Source organism: Rattus norvegicus, chromosome 6 (genome assembly GCF_021556685.1).
Source record: "Rattus norvegicus strain SHRSP/BbbUtx chromosome 6, alternate assembly SHRSP_T2T, whole genome shotgun sequence".
NCBI lineage: Eukaryota > Metazoa > Chordata > Mammalia > Rodentia > Muridae > Rattus > Rattus norvegicus.
This window is the reverse complement of record NC_141539.1, coordinates 17,618,031-17,643,586: the sequence shown is the minus strand read 5'-3', so window position 1 is coordinate 17,643,586 and position 25,556 is coordinate 17,618,031. Positions and strand designations below refer to the sequence as shown.

General features: G+C 47.6%; 1 long non-coding RNA gene across 2 annotated transcripts; it reads left to right on the top strand.

The window, feature by feature from the left end:
• The first annotated feature begins 271 nt into the window (after nucleotides 1-271).
• On the top strand, nucleotides 272-24,495 carry LOC102556624 (uncharacterized). Of its 2 annotated transcripts, XR_015622749.1 has the most exons (5): nucleotides 272-417; nucleotides 13,837-14,143; nucleotides 14,597-14,783; nucleotides 23,787-23,892; nucleotides 24,026-24,495. It is a non-coding gene; the product is annotated as an uncharacterized LOC102556624 (long non-coding RNA). The 2 variants fall into 2 exon arrangements; XR_015622750.1 differs by lacking the exons at nucleotides 272-417; nucleotides 23,787-23,892 and having other exon boundaries at nucleotides 13,972-14,143.
• The last annotated feature ends 1,061 nt before the right edge of the window (nucleotides 24,496-25,556 follow it).

Below are 25,556 nucleotides of genomic sequence, written 5' to 3'. Positions count from 1 at the left end.
CTCTCCAGACCTTGGACGTCCTGGAAGAATGAAACATAGGATACTCACTTCGACCCAGTGGACAGGGGTGTGACATTTGAGGAACTCCCAGGTCGGTTCTGCTTTGAGCTTAAAGCCACTCTGCCCTGAGGGCGGACAGCTTAGCAAAAGCCATCTCTGTCCTCAGTCTCAGACTTGGTCACTTATAAGCCCCAGCAGAATGACCAAATAGTATCAATTTGCATGAAATCAGATCCTTCTAGGCTGTGCAGTAGTGAGAGTGTGGGAGTTCAGGAGATTGGAAAACAGGGCTCTAGCGACATGCCCAAGTTAGAGCTGAAGCTGGGACCGGGATGTGTGAAAGTCAGTGTGACCTTCTAGGGAGACACAGAGCCAAGCCCCCAGGGCCAGGCCTTCCCATCTGGATCTGGATAGCAGGTATGTGCTGTCTCCACACTGGCCGGCTTTGCCTCTGGTCTATGTCGTCATTGTTTGTATTGGGTCTGCCCAATTCCCTCCTCATCCTCATCCATCCAACAGGTAAGCAGCCTTCGCTGTAAGGAACACACTCCTAGATAGTAGGTCCCCAAAGGTACATGAGAATCAGCACTCCCACCCTCACCCCCTGCCCCCAGCGTGGTAAAGCTAACTAGGAAGATAAATGGAAAAGCATTTGTTCACGATCCAGAGTGAAAGTACGACTATATAGGCCATAGAAATGGACAGAGTGCAAGCTCTAGGGAAGAAGAGAAGACTTGTGACCCGGCTGAACATTTTGTGTGTATGTATCATGTATCTGCTTCCATCCTGTGGGGCCTGGGGTTTGAACTCAGATCATCAGGCCTGACCTCAAGCACCTTTACCTGGGGGGCATTTCACCAGTCCAAATGCTATATTATTGATTGAAGCGATCATTTCAAGGGAAAGTGGAGAGACAGCCTGGATCTGTCCACCCCTGTTCCAAGCCGAGTTCCTAAGAAAGGTTAATGTGGGTCCCATTTAGGATCTTCCCTCTATCTTCCCACCTCCTAATCCCCAACCGGACTGAACTATTGGTTCTGTTCAGAAGAGAGGAGCTTTCTCTGCTGACTCTTCAAGGTCTCCATCCCCTTCTTGTGCCTCTGTACAGAGAGGGTCCCAGGACTCACTCCAGGACCTTATCTCCCGCCCATCTCCACAACCCAGTCCTCACCGCAGTTCCTGACGGGATAGCCTCATCTCTGCCACCCCAAGTGGGATGTCCCTGTCCCAAGGACTTTGAAGCCCAGACAGGAATGGTCACATGACTGATCACTGCTTTCCAAAAGCTAAACCTGGCACCTCTAGGAGCCCATTGCCTATAGCAGGTTCCAGACCCCTCAGCCTTTGGGGGGGTGGGGTAGGTGGAAGAGGGCAGATCCAGTCGGGTGCAGCCTCTGCAAGGGTGGGGGACCACTATACAGCTAGCCGGCCTTCCCAGGGGCTCTGTGGATTCTCAAGGCCTGAGCCAGAGACCAACTGGCAGGAGGCCTGGCTGGCCTGGGAAGTCTGCAAGAACAGAACACCCGGTGCCTTTGAGCACCCAGACGCTGGCGGGGAGTGGCTAGGGCGCTAATAGGGCGCTGGGGGATGGATTCCCGGGGAGAGCCGGGAACAAGCTTGCAGAGCGCTGGCGCGCGCCCCTGACCCTCCCCGCGTGCTGCGGCTGCCCGAGCCGCGGGAGCGGGAGCGCGGCGCCGCGGGAGGAATCCCAGCTATTTCCTCTGCGCCCCGCGGTATGCGGCCGGCTCGCCTCCCTCCGAGCGAGCGCGGCCCCGACACCAGCTGACTGCCAGCTGCCCCGGCCGCGCCGTGCAGCTCCGGATCCCGGCCGGCCGCCCCCTCTTCCCAGGCCACGAAACCAGCCTTTCCAGCAGCCTGAGACCTGTACCGCTGTGCCAGCCAGAACCTGTCCCTGGCCCGCGTGGAAAAGTCGGGCGGACACAGCGCCCACGCGAGTGCCATGCATCTGGGTCTGAAGCTACAAGTTCCTTAACCTAGTTCCCAAACCTCAGTTTCCCTGTTGTGCAATGGTGACCCTGGCCTACTCATCCATCCGTGTTGCGACAAGGTTAGATGTGAAAAAGAAGGAGACAAAGTGTCAACTGTATTTTCGTTTCTCTAGGTCCTTGCTGCTGTTCTTTATTTTACTTTCCGTCATAAGATCCTGTGCTGGCCTCTTTCCAGCCTGGCTTGTCAGTGAAGTCGTCAGGGGAGGCTTTACTCAGAGACCTGTAGGTGGCTAAGTCCTGCTGGGCCTGGTCTAAACTGGGTTCTAATTTTTGCATCATCTATCCATCTATCTGCCTGTCTGTCTATCTATCTATCTATCTATCTATCTATCCATCACCATTTGTCAGTTTCCCAGGCCGGCCTCACACTCGTGGGCAACCCTCCTGCCTCAGTTCCCCTAGTACTGGAATGACATGTTGTGCCCCACTATGCCCAGCCTGTGCTCTTGGTGGTTTTTTTTGTTGTTGTTTACTTGTTTGTTTTTTATTTTTTGTGAAATTTTCTGTTTGTTTTTGTTTTTGTAGCTTTAGAAGGTCCCATAGTGGAGTCCTCGTTGCTTTTAACCAGTGTGCTCTGAACCACGATCACTGCTTGAAAGGCAGAGGGGTCAGTTGTTTATATATTTTAAAATGATGTCATTGCTGTCTGAGAGCAGTGGTTAGGGAAAATTGAAGGTGCACATGGAGATAACAGGTCTGCAAATGTGGAGTCAATAGTTTTGTGTCTGAAAAGAGGATTGCCACAACGAACTCTCTGGGATCCTCTTTTCCTACTTACAAAGAAGAGTTCTTGTCAGTTTTTGCCTTTAACCTTTCTGAGACAACCGAGGCAACCAGGGCGGGGAGGAGACTGAGACAGATGCCTGGCCACCCACACCTGCCTCGCCACGCCCACAGCCGCGGCCGCTGGGACACCAGGAGCTGGAAAGCCCCGGGTTTCACCAGACATAACCACCAAGCTCTTTGCACAAAGGAGGAGCTGCAGTCTGGCGTTTCCCCTGCCCGCCCTCTGTTTAGACGTTGTAACTTCCATCCCGGCTTGCAGCCACCGCCAAGCACCAGCCACTTAAATCGATCATGTACCCCCCCCCAACCTCCAGCTCAGTCCCTACACATGCGGCAGCCACAGGCCTCATTGGTCCAGGTGGAGACAGAACCCGAGAGATAGGTACTATAAATATCCCAGGCCAGCAGCTAGCAGGCCGAGCTTGCAAGCAGCAGTTCCCCACCCGCCTGCGCCTGAGCAGGGCACTTCCGGCCATCAGAGTGGGAGGAGCAGACTTCATCAGTATCAGAGGCCTGGATTTCCGCTCTCCCCCAAGGGCCTCTATGGGCTTAGCCTGAGCCTTAGTTTCCTGCCTTGGGCCCATCTTCCTAACTCAGAAGTCCCCTGACCTCTATCTCCTCTCCTCATTTCCTGACCACCAGCATACGCTGGAGGAGGCCAGTCTCTAAGAAATGCAGGCCGCTCTTTGAATTGGTGAGAAATGCCTTTAATTTAAAAGGGAGAGGAGGACAAGGGTGTGTCGGCGCCAGCACCGACACGGTACCGAGAATCGGGCGAAAGCCTACAGGATGAAAGAAACACACATACACACACACAGGTTATCGTGTCAAGCCAGGAGAGAGAGAGAGAGAGAGAGAGAGAGAGAGAGAGAGAGAGAGAGAGAGAGAGAGAGAGAGAGGAAGAGAGTGAGGAAGAAGAGTGAGAGTGAGAGGAATAGTGAGAGTCTCCTGTAGCTTTATTCACCACTTATATACCCAAGTCTCCAGGTAGAAAATAACTGGGAAGCACAGTGGGAAACCCTGGCTCGTGACTTCGGTAACAAAAGACCAACTACGAGACCTGAATTAATTAGGGAGAAATCCCAGAAGACCAGCCTAAATCTCAAGGATAAAGGCTGAGGAAGTAAAAGGCAGAAGTAAATTGACCACCACCCAGGTGTGGTCCAGGTGTGTCAGTTCCACATGCATCAGCCGGGCTCAGCAGAGGTCATGCAGTGGAGATATCGGGTGTTTACTACTTGGTCTTTTCTTCCTGTGCCGTAAATACATGGGAGAGGCCTCTGTCCAACAATCCCATGACTACTTAACTGTGGCCATGCAGTTGCAAAGCAGCCAGGCCCAAATCCAATATGGCACTACAAGGGTGTAGCTCAATTGCTTTACTCCCCTGCCTAAGCTCTGGCTTCAAGCTCCGATGGCGCACGAACCAGGTGTGGTGCACACGTCTATAATCAAAAGGTGGAAGCAGGAGGCCCTTCTGATATTCTAGACCATCCTCTGCCACAAAGCAAACTCAAGGTCAGTCCTTTCGAGCCCCTGCAATCACAAAGACCTACTAGTCCAATCTACTACCTGCTAGTGGTAAAGAGTCAGAAAGTACACATAAAGGGGGGAGGGTAATTCTAGGGCTGCTAACCCAGCAAACTGGCGGTTGTCTAGTGGGACTTTCTGAGCTGAGTCTGCCAGGTCTGGTGTTTGGTGAAATATAGCACATTCAGGAGGAGCCTGTTTCTTCTCCGATTCAACTGAGACAAAAAAGGGGTTAAGGAGGGGCCAGGGATGCGGACACAGGTTTTCTATAAGGTGTTCAGCGATCTGGTGGCTGGGAGAGGGTAAAAGGAGGTGGGTATGTCAGTGGACAATCTAATGCACCATTCTTCAAATGGGGCTGCAAAAAAGTAAACTTTAAAGTAAATCCCTGTTTAAAGTAAAGTGGGTAAGTCTTCTAAAAATACAGTCCCATCTCTCTTCCAGTGTGGGAGCTGACTCTAGACGCGGCCGAAAAAGCACTCTGCAAGCACTGAATCCTGTGTGCTCTTGTTTCTATTCTTTTTTTCGGAGCTGGGGACCGAACCCAGGGCCTTGCGCTTCCTAGGCAAGCGCTCTACCACTGAGCTAAATCCCCAACCCCTATAACCAGTTTATAGCTGGTTTATTCCCAGTATATTTAAGGGCAGTATAATTTAGGAAAAGGCTTCTGGTGTAATGCAATTCCTGTTGCACAGGAAGCGTGATTACATTGGACCCCTACTCAGGGTCCGTGTCATTTCTTCCAAGAAGATGTATTCTAGACATAGGCCACCTGTATTAGCTTAAGGGCCTAAGAGTCTGGCCTGGTCTCTGTCATACAAATAGCTCGGAAGTCATTTGCACTGTTAGCCACCTCTGGTCCTGGTTGTGGGAGTTTGGGGGAGACCCTGACTGTAAAGGTCATTTAGATTACTAGTCATCTCCCGTCCTGGCTGTGGGAGCTGGATATGGCCTGGCCCTGACAGATAACACAGATCGCCAGGCTGCCAGTCACTTCCAGTCCTCAGCTTTCTGAGGGAAGAACAGGTTTACCACCTTTGCCATTGGAAAAGGCAACCCTGTGTGCTTAGCATCCCTGGTTTCTCTGGAGATCTGTAGGTTCACGGGAATTCGCGCTGTGCTTCCAACACCGCTGTTAGGAGCCGTGCTCCCAATAGTCACTGACCTTGATGACTTTCCAGAGGAACCCAGAAAACCTGTCCCACGGCCATGGTGTGTAAAAGGAAACGTCCCTGGTAACAGAATTCCAGATGGACTACCAAGGTCAGAGTCAAAGCCAGGCCAGCCCTTCCTGTGTGCACGGAGCCTCCAAATGGCACTTTTACTAAAATTGACATAATAAGGCCAGGAAACTAAGAAGGGAACTGGGGGAGTCCCCGGGGAGGGAACTGGGGAAGAGAAGAGAACAGCACAAAAGGGAGTGCTGGTTGGAGTAAATGGGAGCAGGGAACGAAAGGAGGAGGAGGAGTTTGGGACAGATCAACCAAGATTAAATATGCATGAAAGCCTCGTATAGATGCTTACTCCTTTGTAAGCTCATTTTAGAATTGTCTTAAATGCTGGGCGTGGTGGCACATGACTTCAATCCCAGCATCAAGAGACAGAGGAAGGTGGATCTCTGTAATTTTATGGCTAGCCTGGTCTGCATAACTCGTTCTATAGCAACCAGGACTGCACAATGATACTCTGCCTCCCTCCAAAAAACACAAATAAACAAGAAAACAAAACACCTTTTTTATGGTTGGTAAACTCCTATCGCTGAAGACAGGGCTCCGAAACAGGGCTCAGGGCGCCCCCACCCCACCCCACCGGAGCCGAAACTGACCTCAATGCGCCCTCCATGAAGACTAGCTTACAGGGTACCAAAAGGTGCAGGCAAGGTCTGAAAGGAGAGGCAAGCAGCAGACCCATCCATCTACAATGCTTATGAGTCACATCCACACCCAGGATGGCACAACAACTCTACAGGGGCAGCAGTGGCCCACAGGCCTTGGCAGTAACCAACAGCTCTCTCATTGAATCAACAAGAGAGATACAGTGCCTGGTACTGGACACCCAGTGCTAGTGAAATCACGATTATTAAAGGAGAATCTGTAAGCACTACCCTACCTAATCAGCATGACCCCTAACAACCGTCTGTGAGCATTAATCCTTATATCCGTAGCGAAGGGGAGTCTAAGGGAGTCACCCCGCATCAAGGAAACATCTCTTTGCAACAGACAGAGCCCACTATAGACAGCTACAACCAATCAACATCCAGCTTTGTGGAACCCACTCCCAGCGGATACGTCCATAAAACACTCACGTACTCAGGAGACATTGCAGAAAGGGAGACGGAAAAAAAGTCAGAGCTAGAGGATCAGGGACTTCGCTGTCTCTCTTCGTAGCATCAGAAGCGACATTCATAATGTCTCACCAACGTGACTGCACAAAGTTGACACCAACAAACATGACAAGCTGCACGGAAAAACCCACTCAAGGCCTCAAACGAGAGGCTACTGAGTAAAGCTGGGATTGGGAGAGGTGGCCCTCCCCAGGGGTGCTAGCTAGTTGGTGCCAGCATAGTGGGGTATTGATGGGATATAATATAACCTGGCCATGTTGTTTTGGGAAAGATTATGGAAGAACTTGGGACTAGAAAAGCCACTGAGTGTTGGAATCAGAGTGAACTATTTGTTCTACAAGAGTTTAGAAGATGTTGGGAGCCATGCTGATGATGGAGGCCCGTCCCGTGACGTTTCAAAGGAAAAGCAAAGACTCAACCAGGCCTTTTACATGAAGAAGCTGTGGTTCTGGTTAGCTAGGGCTAAAGAAATGGCTCTGATTAACAAGAGACCAGAACCACTAAAGGAAAGCCTTCGCTATGCTGGGACAATGGATGCCTGGTCAGCTGGGGCTGAAGAATTGGCTGTGATTTTTAAAAAGACCAGGATCGCTAAGGTGAAGTCTTCTGGGAACTGTTTTCTCAGGGTCAGCACACAGACGCTGTGTACCGGCGGCCAAGGTTGTACCTCATGCTGGTGGCTGAACTTGATAGTATAAGAGTCACCCAAGTGGTCCTGGTTTGAAGACAGGAAGGGGTCATAGAGAGCAGCTGAGCCTTGGCACTGTGAGGTAGTCCTGGAGTCCTTGAAGAGAGCCCAGGAGAGGCTGTCGGTGAAGCTGCAGCCCAGTTGCAGCAAGAGAACCCAGCATTTGGAGATGCCCGTACCATGGATGACCACCAAGAACAGCAACGGAGGAGTGGAGCCAGCTAGAGACTAGACAAGCTGTGTGCTGCACAGAGCAGAGCCAGGGAGTGACCCAAGTCCCTTAGAGGAGCTCAGAAGATCGTCAGTGAATCCCAGACATTGGGCATTGAGTTATTTACACTCCTGGAGTTTGTTCAGATTGTGACTACTTTGCCCTGGTTCTTCCCTCTTCAAATATGAAAGTATTTAATTTATTTTTGACTTTACAGAAGCCCACAGTTGAGAGACTTTGAATTTTAAAGTACTTTGGATTTAAAAGAGACTGGCTATTTTAATTTTTATTTTTTTTTAAATTTTTTTTATTTATATGAGTATACTGTAGCTGTTTTTAGACACCAGAAGAGGGCATCAGATCCCATTACAGATGGTTGTGAGCCACCATGTGGTTGCTTTGCTGGGATTTGAACTCAGGATCTCTGGAAGAGCAGCCGGTGCTCTTAACCTCTGAGCCATCTCTCCAGCCCCAAGACTGGCTATTTTAAAGAGACTGAATTCTTTTGTTTCTTTGGTTGGTTTTGGTCTTTTGGGTTGTTTTTTGTTTTTTTGTTTTTTTTTTTTTCTTTTGAGACAGGGTTTCTCTATGTATCCCTGGCTGTCCTGGACTTATTTATTAGACCAGGCTAGCCTGAAATTTACAGAGATCTGCCTGCCTCTGCCTCTCTGCCTCTCTCTGCCTCTCTCTACCTCTGTCTGCCTCTCTCTACCTCTGTCTGCCTCTCTCTACCTCTCTCTACCTCTCTCTGCCTCTCTCTGCCTCTCTGCCTCTCTCTGCCTCTCTCTGCCTCTGCCCCTGCCTCTCTGCCTCTACCTCTGCCCCTGCCCCTGCCCTTGCCCCTGCCCCTGCCCCTGCCCCTGCCCCTGCCCCTGCCCCTGCCCCTGCCTCTGCCTCTGCCTCTCTCTCTGCTTCCCCAGTGCTGGGATTAAAGGTGTGTGCCACCATGCCTGGCCTAAGGAACTAAACTTTTGTGTTTGAATTTATAAAGACTGAGAATTTTAAAAGTTGTAAGATGTATATAATAATGTTGATGTCGATGTGTGACCTCGAGGAAGAGCCAAAAAGAAACGGTTGTGGTCTAACATCGATGTGTTTAATATATCAAACTAACAAGGCGTCAATTGTCCTGGCTAGTTTTATGTCAACTTGACACAAACTGAAAGCAGGGAACCCCAATTGAGAAGATGCCTCCCTGAGATCCCGCTGTCAGTCATCTCTTAATTCATGATCAATAGGAGAAGACCCTGCCCGTCGTGGGTGGTGCCACCCTTGGGTTCTATAAGAACTGAGCGAGTCAGTGAATACCACCCCACCATGCTTCTGCATCAGCTTCTGCCTCCAGGTCCATGCCCAGCTTGAGTTCCTGCCCTCGGTGCTGTAGATGATAAGCTAGCCTATGGATCTGTGGATGAAATAAACCCCCTTTCCCCTAGGCTGTTTTTCACCATGGCGTTTCATATATATATGAATGAAAAAGAGGCCATGTTCTAATTATAATCTCAGTAAAGAAAAATTAAAGTTATTTAAGTCATTCCCTACCTACTTGGTCCATAGGCCAAGGAGTCACAAAGATGCATTTTTCTCTTTTGCCTTCTAAAAGTTAAATCTAGGCTGATGAGATGGCTCCCAGGGGTTAGGGAAGTACTTAAAAGCAGAAGAAAAAGTAACAGCCTAAGTTCAGTTTCCAGACCCTACGAGGTGGAAGGAGAGAACCAACTCCCTCAGGCTACACACACACACACACACACACACACACACACACACACACACACACGCACACACACACGCATGCACACAGGAACAAATGGAAAAAATAATAAAGTTAAATCAATGACTGAACGTTTAAAATTGGCAGGGTTTTTTTTAATATTTATTTATTTAATGAGTATGAGTACACTGTCACTGTCTTCAGGCACACCAGAAGAGGGCATCAGATCTCAATACAGATGGTTGTGAGCCATCATGTGGTTGCTGGGGATTGCCTCTCAGGAAGAGCAGTCAGTGCTCTTAACCGCTGAGCCATCTCTCCAGCCGAGGTGGTAGGTTCTTATCTCCTCCCCCCAGACTGAAGACCCTGCAGTGCCACATCCTCTACAGGTTACTTAGAGTCACTGTCCCAACCTGCCTCTTCCTACCACTCGGTTGCAGGGCGACCCCTACCTGACAAGTCCCTCCAGGGTTCCAGGGTAAAGGGCTCTTCCTGAGAGACAACTGAGGAAAATCAATCAAGAAATGTTAAGGAAGGAAAACACCAACTTTCTCAGACAAGGCGGCAGAGGATGCCTGGGCACCCACCACACAGGTTTCGGGGCTTCTAGAAAACCACCAGATGCCCAGAGAGTGGTGCTGATCTGGGAGCCAGCACCAGAAACATCACCTCCTTCCTAAGACCTTGTCTTCTTTCTCAGTCAAGTCAGCAAGCAGCAAGCTCTGCTCACTTAGTCAGTAGGTCCTTCCCTCTGTCTGTCTTCTGGAAGAGCCCTGGGAAATGGGCAGAAAAAGGCCTGGAGGTGATTACTGCTTGGACTCAGGCTCTGAGCGAGCCCAAAGGAATGGACTTTGCTTCCAATCAGGACTAAGCCAAGCCCAGGAGAGGAGCTAAATGAAGACAAGGCCCTGGTGATTAACTGGGGTCTAGGCAGCCAGGAACTGAAGCGTGCCCGCACCCTCATTTACCAAGATGGTGAGCAGCTGTGCTCGCTGAAGCATGGACCACGGATCAAAAAGCATCTTCCCCTGAGTCTAATGTCCTCCTGCCAAAGCAGTTTATTGTGCACGCAGAAAGGAGCCGAGTGAGGAAAGATTTTTGTATTTAAGAACTTACCAGGCCCCAATTTGGGCTGCCCGTGAGAGTAAGGCCATCCACTGGAGTGTGATTGGCCTACAAGAGGTCATATCCGTAAAGAAAGCTGACTCTTCCTCCCCCTCCCCCCGGAAGAAGAGCCATTAGTTGTCCATAGCGTCTCAGCTACGATGGGGGCCAGTGGGTCCTTTGTGAGTAAAGGCTTTGCCCGGAGGTGTGGGGACAGGTCTTTCAGCTGGACTGGGGCTTCTGGCTGCATTGGTCTGCCCTAATATCTGGGAGGGTTTCAGCCCTATTTGAATGCAGACGTTTTATAGCAATGGCTGTGTGACAGGTGTGTCTACAGAGCCCCAGATGTGCTCTGTGCAGCTGGAAGGGGGTGGAGGGGTGCAGTAAATGTGGTGATGAGAGCAAAACCAGAAATTCATTAGTCAGGGAGGAAAACGTATGCATCCAATCTTGTTTAGAGGCAGTGGTTAAAGTGCTAGAGTCAGGATGGTTATAACTGTTGAGACAGTGAAAAAGACAGCAGGACCGGAGGCCTGGAGCCCCCTGCAGAGTTTCATTGCTAGGTAAAGGGCTCTTCCTAACGTTCTCCCCATTAACAAATGGTGGAGAGCCCTTCTGAGGCTCCTGAACCCTAACATTCGGCCTCATCATCACCATCTACCTTGTCGAGGTCCTAAGGTCACCCTGCCTCCCAGCTTGCTGATTCCCATAAAGCTTTGGTTTTCCACTATTGCATCCTCTCCCCCACCACATCTCACCCCTGTGGCCAATCCTGGATCCCTTCCTCCTTGCCCTGTTGGACTTCCTAATCTATGGTGGGCAAAATGTCCCCGATCCTCCCTCTGTTCTCTAAGCTTATCCACCTATTTCCCAGCATACCCCTCCTGCCCTGTGCTCTCTGTCTTCTCCAGCTAGGCGCAGCTGTCCTCTCGTAACCCACAGCTAGACCTGGAGATGAGTCGGGTGTCCTTATTCCTCATTGTCACCCACTAAGTTTCTTTTGGTTCCTCTATAATCCTTGCACCCCACGTTGAATTTATCCGGTTCTATAAACCACTAGGCCTTCTCCTAGCTCCCAGAGATCATTTTCCTAGTATATTAGAGTCTGGTCTCCTCCGTTATCTGCTGTTTTTCCACACCATTTAACTCCAATATGTTCATGAAGATGACCTTGCCCACACCCAACCTCTAAGTCCATTGAACTCCTCTTCCCACCATTCAACCCATAGCTGTGGATACTGGCAACAACACCTTCTTCCTGATCTACCCTGTGTACCCCAGTCTAACTGCACCCTAGCTCTCTTTTCATCTCCTAGCTGACCATCCTTTGACGCCATTAGCATTTCTCAGACCCTCCACCTTTAACTGTTGTTGCCTACCCTTCCCATGTCCCCACTCCCTTCCTGACAGAATCAGTCCACAGTCAGTCATTACACCAACGTGGCCCCCCAGGATACCTTCCACCATTTGGTCTCTTCTTTGTCATATCCAGCTGGCATGAGAGTAGACTCAGTCATTGTTTAGTAGCTCTGTCTAGCTCATGCCTCCACACCTGCAAAGACAGCTAGATGGGAAAAAAAAGGAGGCCTGCTTCAAAAGCAATGGTTATGTAAACCACTTCTGCATTCTCCTGTGCTGGGTGTCATGGTTGGTTTTGCAGCAACTTGACACAAGCTGAAATCATCCAAAACGAGGGGACATCAATTAAGTAAATGCCTCTGTAAGATCGGGCTGTGCACAAGTCTGCAGTGTATTTTCTCAATTGATGGGGGAGGGCCCAGCCCATTGTGCATGGTTCCATCCTTGGGCTGGTGGGCCTGGGTTCTATAAGAGAGCAAGCTAAGCAAGCCATGGCGAGCAAACCAGTAAGCAGCATCCCTCCATGGCCTCTGCATCAGCTCCTGCCTCCAGGTTCCTACTCTATGCGAGTTCCTGCCCTCGCTGCTTTTGATGTGGAACTATAAACAGAATTAAACCCTTTCCTCCCCAAGTTGCATTGGTCATGGTGCTTCGTCAGAGCAGTAGAAATCCTAAGACACTGGAGTGTAGCTCATTTGATGGAGGCCAGGCACAAAGCGCGGGGCTCGATCCCCAGCACTCCCTAAACCTTGCATGATAGAGCACGCCTATAATCTCAGGACTCTGGAAGTAGAGGCAGGAAGATCAAAACCTCAGTTTGGCTACATAGGAAGTTTGAAGTCAGCCTGGGCTATGTGAAACCCTGTCTCAAAAATAAGCAAGTAGGGTTGGGGATTTGGCTCAGTGGTAGAGCGCTTGCCTAGCAATCGCAAGGCCCTGGGTTCGGTCCCCAGCTCCGAAAAAAAGGAAAAAAAAAATAAGCAAGTAGATACATTTATGAGGATTGGACTCCAGCTGCTCCCGCAACAGTCCTTAAAAATAAACTTTATATTATTTCACTGTATGGAAAATCGCCTGCATTTACATCCACACCACATACATGCCTGGTGCTCAGGGAGACCACAAGTGCATCAGATTCTCTGAAACTGGAGTCACAGATGGTTATGAGCCACTGTGGGGGTGCCGAGATTTGCACACATGTCCTCTGGAAGAGCAGCAAGTGCTCTTAACCACTGAGCCATCTTCCCCACCCCATGAAACCCTTTCGCTATTACCCTCTGTGCCTACCCTGGGCACACCTAGCAGCCTACAGACCAGTCATCAGAGTCCTAGGATCACGAGGGGGAAGGCAGGTTAACTGTTCTGTTTGCCTGACCCCAGCATGGCCACTCTTACAGAAGTTTTCTGGAGGCCATGACTTCCTTTTCCCACAAGGATTTCAACCTCAAGGCTGTAGGCCAGCATCCACTTTCTCTAAGATGCCACTGTTATATAAGCAGCCTCTTTGTATTCAGCAAAATCAAGTCAAACCATGAATGTGGAGGGCAGGCCTGCCTGTGCCACGGAGCTACGTCATACCCTGGGCCCACAGCCCCACAAAACCAGTACAGCACAGGGGAAAAACAAGGACCATACTGTTAGGGACGCCTGCTGCAGAGGTGGGCTCATGACCCAGGACTGTGGTAATCAACCAACCATAAGCTAGTCTGGCTAGAATCTACCATAGACTAGGGAAAACCTTGTCTCCATGGGGCACCAAGGGTGTTCCGGAAGTTCTCAGCTGATGTCCTGCATCTCCCTCCTTCCTCCTACACACCATATATACACAACATATACAAACACAGTGACTTTTTTTTTTTGAAAAGGGTCTTGCTATGTTGTCTCAGAACCCGTTATATAGACCAGATTAGCTTCAGACTTGTGGCAATCCTCCTGCCTCTGGCTCTGGAGTGCTAGGATTACAGCCATGCATCACCTTGCCTCGTAGAATTTTTTTAAACGTCCCTTCCCTCCCCTTTATGCTCCCAACATGAGGATTCCTGCTGTGTTTCTGACTGCTTTCAAATTTCCTCTCTTCTTCTTTCCCCACATCAGTAGCACAGCTGGCCTGGACCGCTTCTTGTGCAGCCGGATAAGCCATACACCACTCCGCGCAGCTGCCATTTGATCCTCAGCTTCTCCTCCTCCCTCCCTCTTAGTCTCCTGAAGGAGGTTCTGATATCAAAGCCCGTCAGCATCCTCTCCCTAAGGGAGTAAGTAGAAGGGAGTGACGTGGAGAGAGGGGAATGAGAGGAATCAGCCAGTCTGGGAAAGGAAGAAGGCAGTGGCTATTTTGATCCTGTCACAGATGTCTGCATAGGACAGTGCCTCCATTATCAGCGAGTTCCGGGGACATTCTCAGGTCAGTGCAACGCCTAGTCCAAAAAAAAAAAAGCTGACCACCGCCCACAAGAGGCTGATCCACAAAGTCAAATGCAAGGGAACCCTCTGGGCCTCAGGATCTGAAATGAAGCATTCAGTGTGAAGACAAGCGCTGGGTAAAGACAGAAACATGGGGTGATATTTGGGAGATATTAAGGACAAAAAGGGAAATTAAATCAATTAACCCATATACAATGCTTGGGAGCAAAGGACCTCTCCCCCACAAAAGGGTTTGGTCTACCGTAATGCTATAGACATCTCCTAGACTGTGGGTGGTACACCAAGAAAAAAAAACAAATTCAATCTGGGTTTGGCTTTTTGTGGGGTGTTTGGGGGGTATAGTTCATAACTTCGGCCTTCCGCATATTTGTCGGAAGAGGAAAATTGGATTTCCCAGGCGTCTTTGACCACAGCAGATTTTTTTTGTTTTAAGTCATGAAGCATCTCCTCTGGTGATCTGCGAAACACGGGCAGGAGCAAGCCACAGATGGTTTGAAAAGCAGAACATAAGAAAACAAAAGCTTCAGAAGACTGACGTCATGGTAGGACGTAAACCCAACAGAAGAGAAAATGCCCTGAAGCTACAATTAGAGGTTCAAACAGGGCTCGGCGTGTGGACGGTACGCATAAAGGATGGAGGTTGTACAATTCCTCACGCTGGGGTGACCCCCCAACCACAAAATTACTTCGTTGCTACTTTATAACTGTAATTTTGCTATGTTTATGAATCTTAATATAAATATCTTATATACAGGATATCTGATATGAAACCCCTGTAAAAGGGTAGTTTGACCCCTGAAGAGGTCGAGACCCACAGGTTGAGAACCTCTGTTTTAAGTACTGGCTGAACATAGGGTCTTTGTTTTGTCTTGTCTTTGAGATGGGGTCTCACGTAGTCCAGGCTAGCCTCTCCCCTTTGTCCTGATGACTTTGAGCATCTGGTCCTCCAGTCTCCACCTCCCAAGTGCTGGGATTACACACACAGAACCCTGTGCTTATGAGTGTATTTAGGGAAACAAAGTTGTTTTACACAGGACTAGAGTGATGTGGAAAGTTAGCAGCCCCCCCCCCCCCCCCCCCCCCGTCTGTCTGCAATCTACTTCCTATTCTGTCTGTCCTCTTCTCCATGCCTGCCCTCCTCCCTTGGCCAGTCTGCCTTCCTCTGTCCAGTCCCCAGGCAGGAAGGGAGGGAGGGAGGGAGACAGATAGGCAGGCAGGCAGACAGACATACATACAGACAGACAGACCAGGAAAAGAGTGGCATGTGGCTGGCGGTGGGATTTAGAGAACCAGGGCTGTGATGCTTCTTAGGCACAAGGAGACCATGTGTAAAACATTAGCTAACAGCAGGTGTCAACCTAAGTGTATGACCAGTCCAGACCCAATCAATATCCCTCACGCACCCTTCGACCTTTACATTTTCTGGCCATAAGCAACAGCAACTAAAATATCCCAAACCTCATCCAGCCATGGTCCAGACAGTGGGCTCCAGGTCTCCTTCCTGCCGAAATGCGACAGAGCCACTCTCGTTAGCATGCTCTTCTCAGCCGTGATTCATGTTCTTCTGGGAGAAAAAAATGTATGTGCTCAAAAGACAGAAACTTGCTCTCATTATCACTTCATAAGGATCCCTGGGCCAGAATACAGAGCTACAGACATAGATTTGTGCTCAACTCACAAGCTCCTTCTCCTCAGCTATCTTCACTGAAAATTCTGTGTTCGTTTAACTAGCAAGGAGAATGGAGACAGGAAGTCACTTACGGTAAGAGTTTCTTCTTTTTCTTTTTCTTTTTCTTTTTTCTGTTTTTTTTTTTAACACAGAAAAAGAGAGGGAGTTCTCTTTATTTATTTAGTTTGTTTATTTTCTGTGTGAGGATGTTTTGCCTGAATATATGTCTGTGGACCACATTCATGCCTGGTGTCTTTCAAGGCAGAAAGGGGGCATTGGGTCCCCAGAAACTAGAGCTATAGAATGCTGTGAGCTGTTGTGTGGGTGCTGGGAACTGAACTCAGGTCCTCTGGAAGAGCAGCCAGTGATCTTAACTACTGAGTCATCTCTCCAGCCCCTACAAGATGGCTAAGTTTTAAGGGCACTGACTGCTCCTCCAAAGAATGCGAGTTCAGTTCCCAGCACCCATGTGGAAGCTCACACCTAGCAGAAGCTCCTGTTCCAGGGGATCCAACGGATACATGTGGGCAAAACACCGATGCATATAAAATAAAAATAAATAATTAAAAAATATTTTTGATTAAAATATAAGCACATTAAGAGTCTTTTTAAATTTACAAATGCACATATGTATCATATGTGTTTGTGTGTGTGTCTGTGTATGTGTTTGTGTGTGTGTCTGTGTGTGTCTCTGTGTGTGTGTCTGTGTCTGTGTGTGTCTCTGTGTGTGTGTGTCTGTGTGTGTTTGTGTATGTGTGTGTGTTTGTGTATGTGTGTGTGTGTTTGTGTATGTGTGTGTGTGTCTGTGTTTGTGTATGTGTGTGTGTCTGTGTTTGTGTATGTGTGTGTGTGTCTGTGTGTGTCTGTGTCTGTGTGTGTGTTTGTGTATGTGTGTGTGTGTCTGTTTGTGGAGGTGTGTATGTGTGATATGTTTGTTTGCTTAGCTTCATCAGTCTTAGGTAGAACATTTTTTTCTTCATTCCTTTTCAAAAATCAAATATTTGATTTGGAAAAAGTCCATGCGATTTGACTAACAAAGTAAAGGGCATTGTCAGGAGCAGGGGGGTGGGGGTGGGGATGGGACCCAGCCAGTGCAACAAGCAGCTTCCCCTGGAAGATTCATGACCACGTCTCCAGACTGTCCTGCAGTTCCACTGTGACTAAATCATCGGAAGCAACTGCTGCTGTTTCCAGTGCTTATCTTTGCCTCGGAAAGAAGAAAACTCAAGGCGTGCAACCCGATCCCGTCACTATCTGGGAAAGAGATCAGCCCATTCGTCATGAGGACTGAAGACAATAGCTGTATGAGGCACTTAGCAATGCAGCTCCCCCATCTCAGTGTTGCAGCCTTTGCAAAGAGAATGAAATCAAATATACACAAGAAGTAGCTGGATGTAGCAAGGGTAAGGTGGCTTGGGTTGGGGTAACTGAATAGAACCTGCAAAAAAAAAAGGGCCGTTACAAAGCCTCTCCAGAAAAGGGTAAGAATTCAACCAACAATACTTCTGTGCCTTCTTTGTGTGTGTGTGTGTGTGTGTGTGTGTGTGTGTGTGTGTGTGTGTGTGTGCATGTATGTGTGTAGGTGCACATGCCTCTGTGTGTGTGTGTGTGTGTGCATGTACGTGTGTAGGTGCACATGCCTCTGTGTGTGTGTGTGTGTGTGTGTGTGTGTGTGTGTGTGTGTGTGTGTGTGTGTGTGTGTGGTTTGTAAGATGGAGGTCAGTGTTAGGTGTCTTTTCCATCTCGTTTTTTGAGACAGAGTCTCTCCAGAACCTGGAGCTCCAGCCAGCTCAGCCAGACTGTAGCAAACCCTGCAGGAGCTACCTGTCTCCATTCCCACGAGCTCTGGAGTTGCAGATGTCTATGTATGTCCTGGGCCGTTACTTGGGTCCTGGAGATCCGAACTCAGGTCCCCATGCTTGTGTTGCACCCATTTTACGAGCTATGTGTTTTATAATTCTGGACAGTGCCCAGCAAGTGGATTCTTCTCCTTACCAGCTGCATGAACATTTACATAAGGAAGAGAATTCGTGATTGAGAGCAACGCTAAGAAGTTGCCTCACTTTGATTTGAATTATCTTTTCTCAACTGGGATCATACTGTTGCTTCACAGTGTCCCTGGGACGAGAGGACTCTGGAAGGCCACCTGCCTTAAGAATTAGCTAGCTGCATCGGGCCTCCTAGAAAAGGCAGTCCAGGCGCAGTCTCGGGTCCACCTTCCTCTTCGGCGTGTCTCACAGCCAGGATCCCTGGGTGATTCAAATGCACACAGAGGGCTAAAGTATGCCACTCTAAGTCATCCCCCTGCCTCTAAGCAAAACTGGAAGCACAGATAGGCCAGCTTCACTCACTCAATGACCCTTTTGAGTCCTTGAGAGGAGAGAGGAGATAAGCCTCTTCAAGGAAGTCTCACAAGGGAACAAACTCATCAGTCCATTCAAGTATCTCTTCTTGGAAGCACAGAAGATCAGGTCAAAGGAAAGGAAGCCCACAATGGGTTCAAATAACAGCCACAGACACAGCAAGAGCCGTACAGAAGCTCAGCCCATGGAAGGGAGGAGGAGCTTCACCAAATTATCAGATCCAAAACTGTCTCTGCACTGGGGATGATTTCTGACTCAAGAAGCTTAAAGGCTTGAGACTCTGGCCGTATTTCATTTCCGAGTAGTAACTTTCATCTGGTGCTTCCCTGTGGCCTGAAACGAATGCCTTGGAATTTCTGCAGTGAAGTGGCCAGAAGATTTGAACGTTCATTCTGTAGCTGTCCTGTGTGCTTCATGCTTGCAGCAGGACTGGGATCTTACAGGAGAAGACTCTGAGGGTTGACGGCAGCTCAGCTTTTGAGCAGAAGCTGAGGACCTTGGAGAGTGATGTGTGCATGTTCTAGGGAATCCTCCAATTCAGCCGCACAGTGGAATCACCTACCTAACCCGTGTCTGTCCATCTGTCCATCTCTCCGTCTGTCCATCTGTGTCTGTGCACATGTCAGGGCCAGGTTGTTACTCCTTGGGTGCTGTCCACCTTATTTTATGAGACAAGGTCTTTTCATTGGCCTAGAACTTATCAATTAGGTTAGACTGACAGGCCATCAAGCCTCAGACAGAGATCTGTCCATTTCTACACCCCCAGAATCGGGATTGTGAGTACCTACTCCTACACCCAGTTTTTTAAAAAACAGTGGGGCCATGCCTCTCATCTCAGCAGTTGGAAGGCTCTGTGAGTTCTCTAGCCCGCTTTGTGTAAAAATAGGCGCTGAGTATTGAGTTCACCAGGCAAGCATTTTTCTCCTGAGCTATATCCCTAGCCCTAGATAGGCTTTTTTTTTTCCCGAAACAGCTTTCCTGTGCTGTAGTTGACATATAATAAGCCACAGATATTTAAGCAGGCAGTTGAATGAGTTTTGACATAGATACTTATGAAACTATTACCACAGCCAAACTAACCACACTCCAGGTTTTCTCCTGCTTCATTGCTATCCCTCCCTACCTCATCCACAACCACTGTGTACTTCACCATAGATCTGTTTCATTTCCTAGGATTCTATAGAAATGGAACCATCTCGTTGGTGTACACTTTGGGGAGAGGTAAGGGATACCTTACTAACTTCTTTCCACCTGTGTAATTTTTCTGAGGTTTGCCCGTGTTACAGGTATTAACTGCATGGCCTGTGGTTGCTAGGTAATATTTCATTGTACAATGCTACAAATGTAACCATTTGTGGCTGAAACACGTTTGGAATGTTTCTCATTTGGGTCAATTATGAATGATGTACTAAAAACCTTCATGGACAGATAAAGATGTGTAAATTTTCTAATATTTGAGTAAATGAACCGGAAACTTAAGGATTCTTTGGAAAGTTGTGCCGGATGGTGTTTTGCTGGGGCAAACATGTGAACTTCCTGTAGCGGACACAGGTGAAAGGATGTTCTGCTAAAGCAAGCCCGTGAAAGGACACGTGATGAAAGATATTTTGCTAACAACATGCATGTATCTGTCCAACTTACATTGCATAGTTGAGCTCTTCTTGTCTGGATTCCATAAAGAGAAATACACCAAAAAACTTCTGGTGGCATGCTGCAACTTCTTGCTGATTCTGCAAACTCAGGCTGATTGGCAGAGTGATGTCAGCTGAGACAGACTCATGTGGCGAGGCAAGACACATGGAGGACACAGTGATGTTTGGAGGGAGTATAAATAGGACTCAATGGACAGTGAGAGGAACTTGTCTTGTTTATAGAACTAGCTGCCAAACACCACCACTACTACTTCTTCTTCTTCTTCTTCTTCTTCTTCTTCTTCTTCTTCTTCTTCTTCTTCTTTTTTGTTGTTTTTTTTTTTTTTTTTTTTTTTTGAGCTGGGGACCGAACCCAGGGCTTTGCGCTTCCTAGGTAAGCGCTCTACCACTGAGCTAAATCCCCAGCCCCGCTTCTTCTTCTTCTTCTTCTTCTTCTTCTTCTTCTTCTTCTTCTTCTTCTTCTTCTTCTTCTTCTTCTTCTTCTTCTTCTTCTTCTTCTTCTTCTTCTTCTTCTTCTTCTTCCTCCTGCTGACTCGTGCTGATTCAGCTGAGGCCTGGCTGTCTCTGCTAGGTAGTGCCACCACTGCCGTTTCGTGTTTGCTATCCCAACTCTATCGAACTAGACTGCTGGTGTAGCCATGAAGTGCTTAGAGCTGCCGCTGCTGACCTATGAACTGAACTGCCTATTTCCAGACAACACAGGCAGGAGTTGCTCCAGAGAACCTTTCTAAACAGGTCCAGTTCCCCATCTCCTTTCTTTTCCACTACCTCTGGTGGGTAGTGGGCTAGAAAGGAAGTCAAAGCACTTAAGAACCATCATTAGAAGTAGGTTTTGAACAAAATTAAAATTCCAAGTAAATATGAAAATGTGGCAATGATAAGTTTATCTGTTTGTTTGTTTGAGGCAGGATTTTTCTCTGTGTAGCCCTGACTGGTCTGAAACTTGCTCTGTAAACCAGGCTAGCCTGGAACTCAGAAATCTGTCTGCTTTTACCTCCTAAGTGCTGGCATTAAAAATGTCCATCACCACTGCCCAACCATAAGTTCTTACTTTTTTAGAGAAGCTGCCAAACTGTTTTTGAAAGTAGTTGTACCATTTCACTTGCCCAGCAGCTGTGAATGAGTTCTAGTCACTCCAGAGGCCCTCTAGAAGCTGATATTTTTGTATTTCTTTTATTTAAGGTTTATTTATTTATATACATGAGTGCTTTATTTACATGTATGCCTGAATGACAGAAGAGGGCATCAGATCCCATTGCAGATGGTTGTGAGCCACCATGTGGTTGCTGGGAATTGAACTCAGGACCTCTGGAAGAGCAGACAGTGCTCTTAACCGCTGAGCCATCACTCCAGCCCCCACCCCATCCCCCAATTTTTAATTTTATGTGCATTGGTGCTTTACCTGAATGTATGTCTATGTGAGGGTGTCAGATCCTTGGAACTGGAGTTACAGATAGTTGTGAGGCACAATGAGGGTGCTGGGAGTGAATCCTAGTCTGCAGGAAGAACAATGTTCTTAACCGATGAGCCATCTTTCCAGATCAATATTTTGGTATTTCTATTAGCCACTTGTTTTAGTTAAAGTTTCTTTAAAAAAATATTTATTATATACACTCTAGCTGTCTTCAGACCCACCAGAAGAAGGCATCAGATCTCATTACAGATGGTTGTGAGCCACCATGTAGTTGCTGGGAACTGAACTCAGGATCTCTGGAAGAGCAGTCAGTGCTCTGCTTTATACTCCTGTTCATCATCAAATAAAGTCCAGACAGGAACTCAGGCAGGGCAGGAACCTGGAGGCAGGAGCTGATGCAGAGGCCATGGAGGGTGCTGCTTACTGGCTTGCTCCTCATGGCTTGCTCAACCTGCTTTCTTATAGGACCCAGGACCACCAGCCTAGAGATCCCCCCACACACAATGGACTGGGTCCTCCCCCATCAATAAGTGCCTTATTACAGTTGAATTTTAAGGAGTTTCCCTCCTTTCAGATGACTCTAGTCAAGTTGACATAAGACCAGCCAGCATACCACTCTACTATGTTTATAATAGTAGTATTCATTTAATTTTCCCCAATGGCCACTTGTGCAGGTTTTAATCATTAATTTAAAGTATTTAATCAATGTAGTAATATTAAGTTTATTCAGTTCAAAGTGGAGAGGGGTCAAGGAAGGTACCTACTTTCAACCTGTAGCCTCCCCATGTACGTCCACACACATGTAGAAGCACATACATACACCACATGAAAGAAACGTTTGTCTGGATCTTTTTTAACCAGCTTCGATGATTCGAATATGTGAGGGAACTTTGCCTAGATTGCTAAAATGTATTGGCATATTGGTTTTTCATAATGTTACAATACTTTTTCTATCATAATGTTCCTTTCACGACTCTGAACACCGAGATTGCAGATGTCACCTACCATGTTAGCTGTTGTTCATTTTGGTTTGGTTTGTGGTTGTTATTGTTATTGTTTTATATTGATTGATTGATTTATCTATTTATTTTTGGTTTGGTTTCCTTCGGTTTGGTTTTTTGAGTCAGGGTTTATCCATGGAACCCTGGCTGTTCTGGAACTTGCTCTGAAGACCAGGGTGGCCACAAACTCATAGCGATCCTCCTGCCTCTGTCTGCCAAGTGCTGTGGTTGCAGGTATGAGCTACCAAGCCTGGCTCTTAATTTCTAATGTAGGTGTATAGTGCCAGAAATTTCTTTGTGAATGTGTATTAGATGACTCTCATAAAGCTTGATTGAGTTTTCTATTGATTTCTAAGACCTTTTAGATTTTTCTTTTGATTTCTTTAATCTATGAATTACTTAGAAGTAAACATATAATTTGGGTTGGGGATTTAGCTCAGTGGTAGAGCACTTGCCTAGCAAGCGCAAGGCCCTGGGTTCGGTCCCCAGCTCCGAAAAAAAGAAAAAGAAAAAAAAACATATAATTTGGTTCCCAAATAATAGACCATATCCCAGATAACTTTGTTTGTTGGTTTGCTTTGTCTTCTGCTGTTGCCTTTGTTTATTTAGGGTGCTGGAAGCTGAAACCAGGACCCCACACATGCTAGGCAAACACTAGACCTCTGAGCTACATCCCTAGTCCTCAGATAACTTTCTCTTATCAGTATTTAGTTTAATTTCATTGAAATCAGAAGACACATTTGATTTAACTTTAATCTTTTTAAATTTCTTTTTTATATAGATTTATTTATTTCATGTATGTGATTACATGTATGTCAGACACACCAGAAGAGGGCATCAGATCCCCCATTGCAGATGATTGTGAGCCACCGTGTGGTTGTTGGGAATTGAACTCAGGACCTCTGGAAGGAGGTGCTCTTCACTGCTGAGCCATCTTCCCAGCCCCTTTTTAAATTTCTTAAAACTAGGCTTGTAGCTCTACAACCTACAAAATGTTCTGTCTTAGAAAAGTATATTTGCTGGTGTTGCATGGAGTATGTCCCAATGTCAGGTCAGTCAGTGGGGTGACATTGTTGATCATTATGGGGCAGTGCCATCCCGTTTCCTCACAGATTGTCTGCTTCTTGCTCTTGATTGAGAGGAGAGGGTGAGAGAAACCTACTGAAATCTCCCAGGAAACTTGTGGCCTTGGGGCTGGAAGACAGAGTCTGAGGCAGTAACGTGCACCACGAGTGACCTAAGAAGCCTGCATTGGGGTGGGAGGCAGAGACAGCAGTGTCCCCAGGAGCTCAGAAGCCAGCCTGGCAAATGCAGAGTGAGCAAGAGAGCTGCCTTGAGCAAGATAAAAAGTGCAAACCAACCCTGGAGGTTGTTCTCTAACCTCCACCAGCTCGCACACTCATGCACATCAACATCACACACACACACACACACACACACACACACACACACACACACACACACGGATCGTAGCTCTGCAGCCCGGCTTGTGAACCACACTGTCTTACATAGTCCCCTTTGTAGGTTTAAGAGATTCGGGAAGAGAACAGTGAAATCTCCTTGAATCTGGAAACTAAGCTGGGCTATTCTAACCACACTCTCTCATCTAATCTGTGGACCTGCCCTTGAGGTAAACACTATCAGATTCCAGCGTACTGAAAACGAATGAGACTCGTCTGAATGGAATCAAGCTGGGGTGAAGTTTCCTAAGTTTCCTAACTCAGAGCCTATCACATTTGTTTGCTCGGTTTTGTTTTTCCCAGGAGGTGTGTGGACGGACGACACATTTACATTTCTATCCTGACCTGCTAATACACAACCTGGAGTTGTGGGGCAAGAGCTGCCTTCAACCCAAACACTCATTTTCACCACAGATTCTGCACCCGAAGACAACAGCAAAGTTTTTCTTTCTTCCCTTCGAAGATCTAAGGGTCATGGTTCAGCTGACCACACAGCGATCAGCAACCTGCCTTTTTCAAGTTCCATCCACAGTCTACGGTTTAAGCCATGCCGTGATTAACCCTGACACGTGGCCTCTTCTCCAGAAAACCCTTCCAGGCTGCAGACAAGTCTGTCTTACTCAATTAAATACTGTCTGCCTGGATCCGGATTTGGCCGGAAGCTACCCTAAAGGATTTGATGTTGAAAGAAGACTGTCTTTGGGGGGAAGGTAGACGTTTCCCGTGTGTAAAAGTTGCTTTGTGTTACATTGTCTTACATTGTCTTTTGTTCATGCCTCTGTGTTGTGTGTTTTGTGTTACATTGTTTTGGTTTGGTTTTACACCTGTGGGGTGTGTCTGTGTGTGCGTGTGTGCGCGTGCAGGTGCCTGGGTTTGCATATGTGCATATGTTTCTGAGTGTATATGAGTATATGCATGTGGAGGACAGAAGTTGATATCGGGTGTCTTCCTCTATAACTCTCTGCCTTATCTTTTGGGGCAAGGTCTCTCACTGAACCTAATACTCATCAATTTGGCTAGGCTGGCAAGCCAGCAAGCCCCCAGGGATCCTTGTGGTTCTCCCTCCCCAGATCTAGGATTACAGATGCTCAGCATGTTTAAGTGGACACTAGGGATCTAAAATCAGTCCTCACGTTGGCAATGAACCATCTCTCCAGCCTGCTTTGGTTTTGGGGTTTCTTTATTTTGGGGTGTGTGTGTGTGTGTGTGTGTGTGTGTGTGTGTGTGTGTGTGCGTTTCCAAATGAAAGCATCCTACGATCAATTAATTTAGGCAAGAATTAATTTTATTTAATTAATTTTAAATCAGGAATCCACATGCCTGAGAGGATGAGGCAGAACCTTCGGGGGTGAGTTTGAGGCCAATTTGGACGACAGCCAGACCTTGCCTCCATCAATCCATTTATCATTAAATCAGTAGTAATTTTAGTCATTCCTCTGGGTGGATTGTTCAGCCTCCTCCAAGGAGAGGATGGGATGTAAATAAAAGGATAACTTCAGAGACAATGTCTGTGTGAGGAAATGCAGGGAAAGATGACTGAGGTACCTTTTGTGGTTTCTCTCTTGCTCCCCCTCAACTAGACCAATGAAGCTTTGAGTTTGTTCCTCTTTGTAAACATTCAGCACCAACCCTTTCTTAGTTGTGTTTCCTGTTGTGGTAAGGCACCCTGACGAAGTCATTAAAGGAAGTGCCGATTTGGCTCATAGTTTACCATGGCGGCAGGAGCTTCAGGTAACTGTTCATATTGTGTCTGCAGTCCAAAGGCAGAGAGAGAGGAGTGCTTTGTGTCCAGCTCTCATTTTCCTTGTTGTAGAGTGTGTAGCATCCCAGCTAG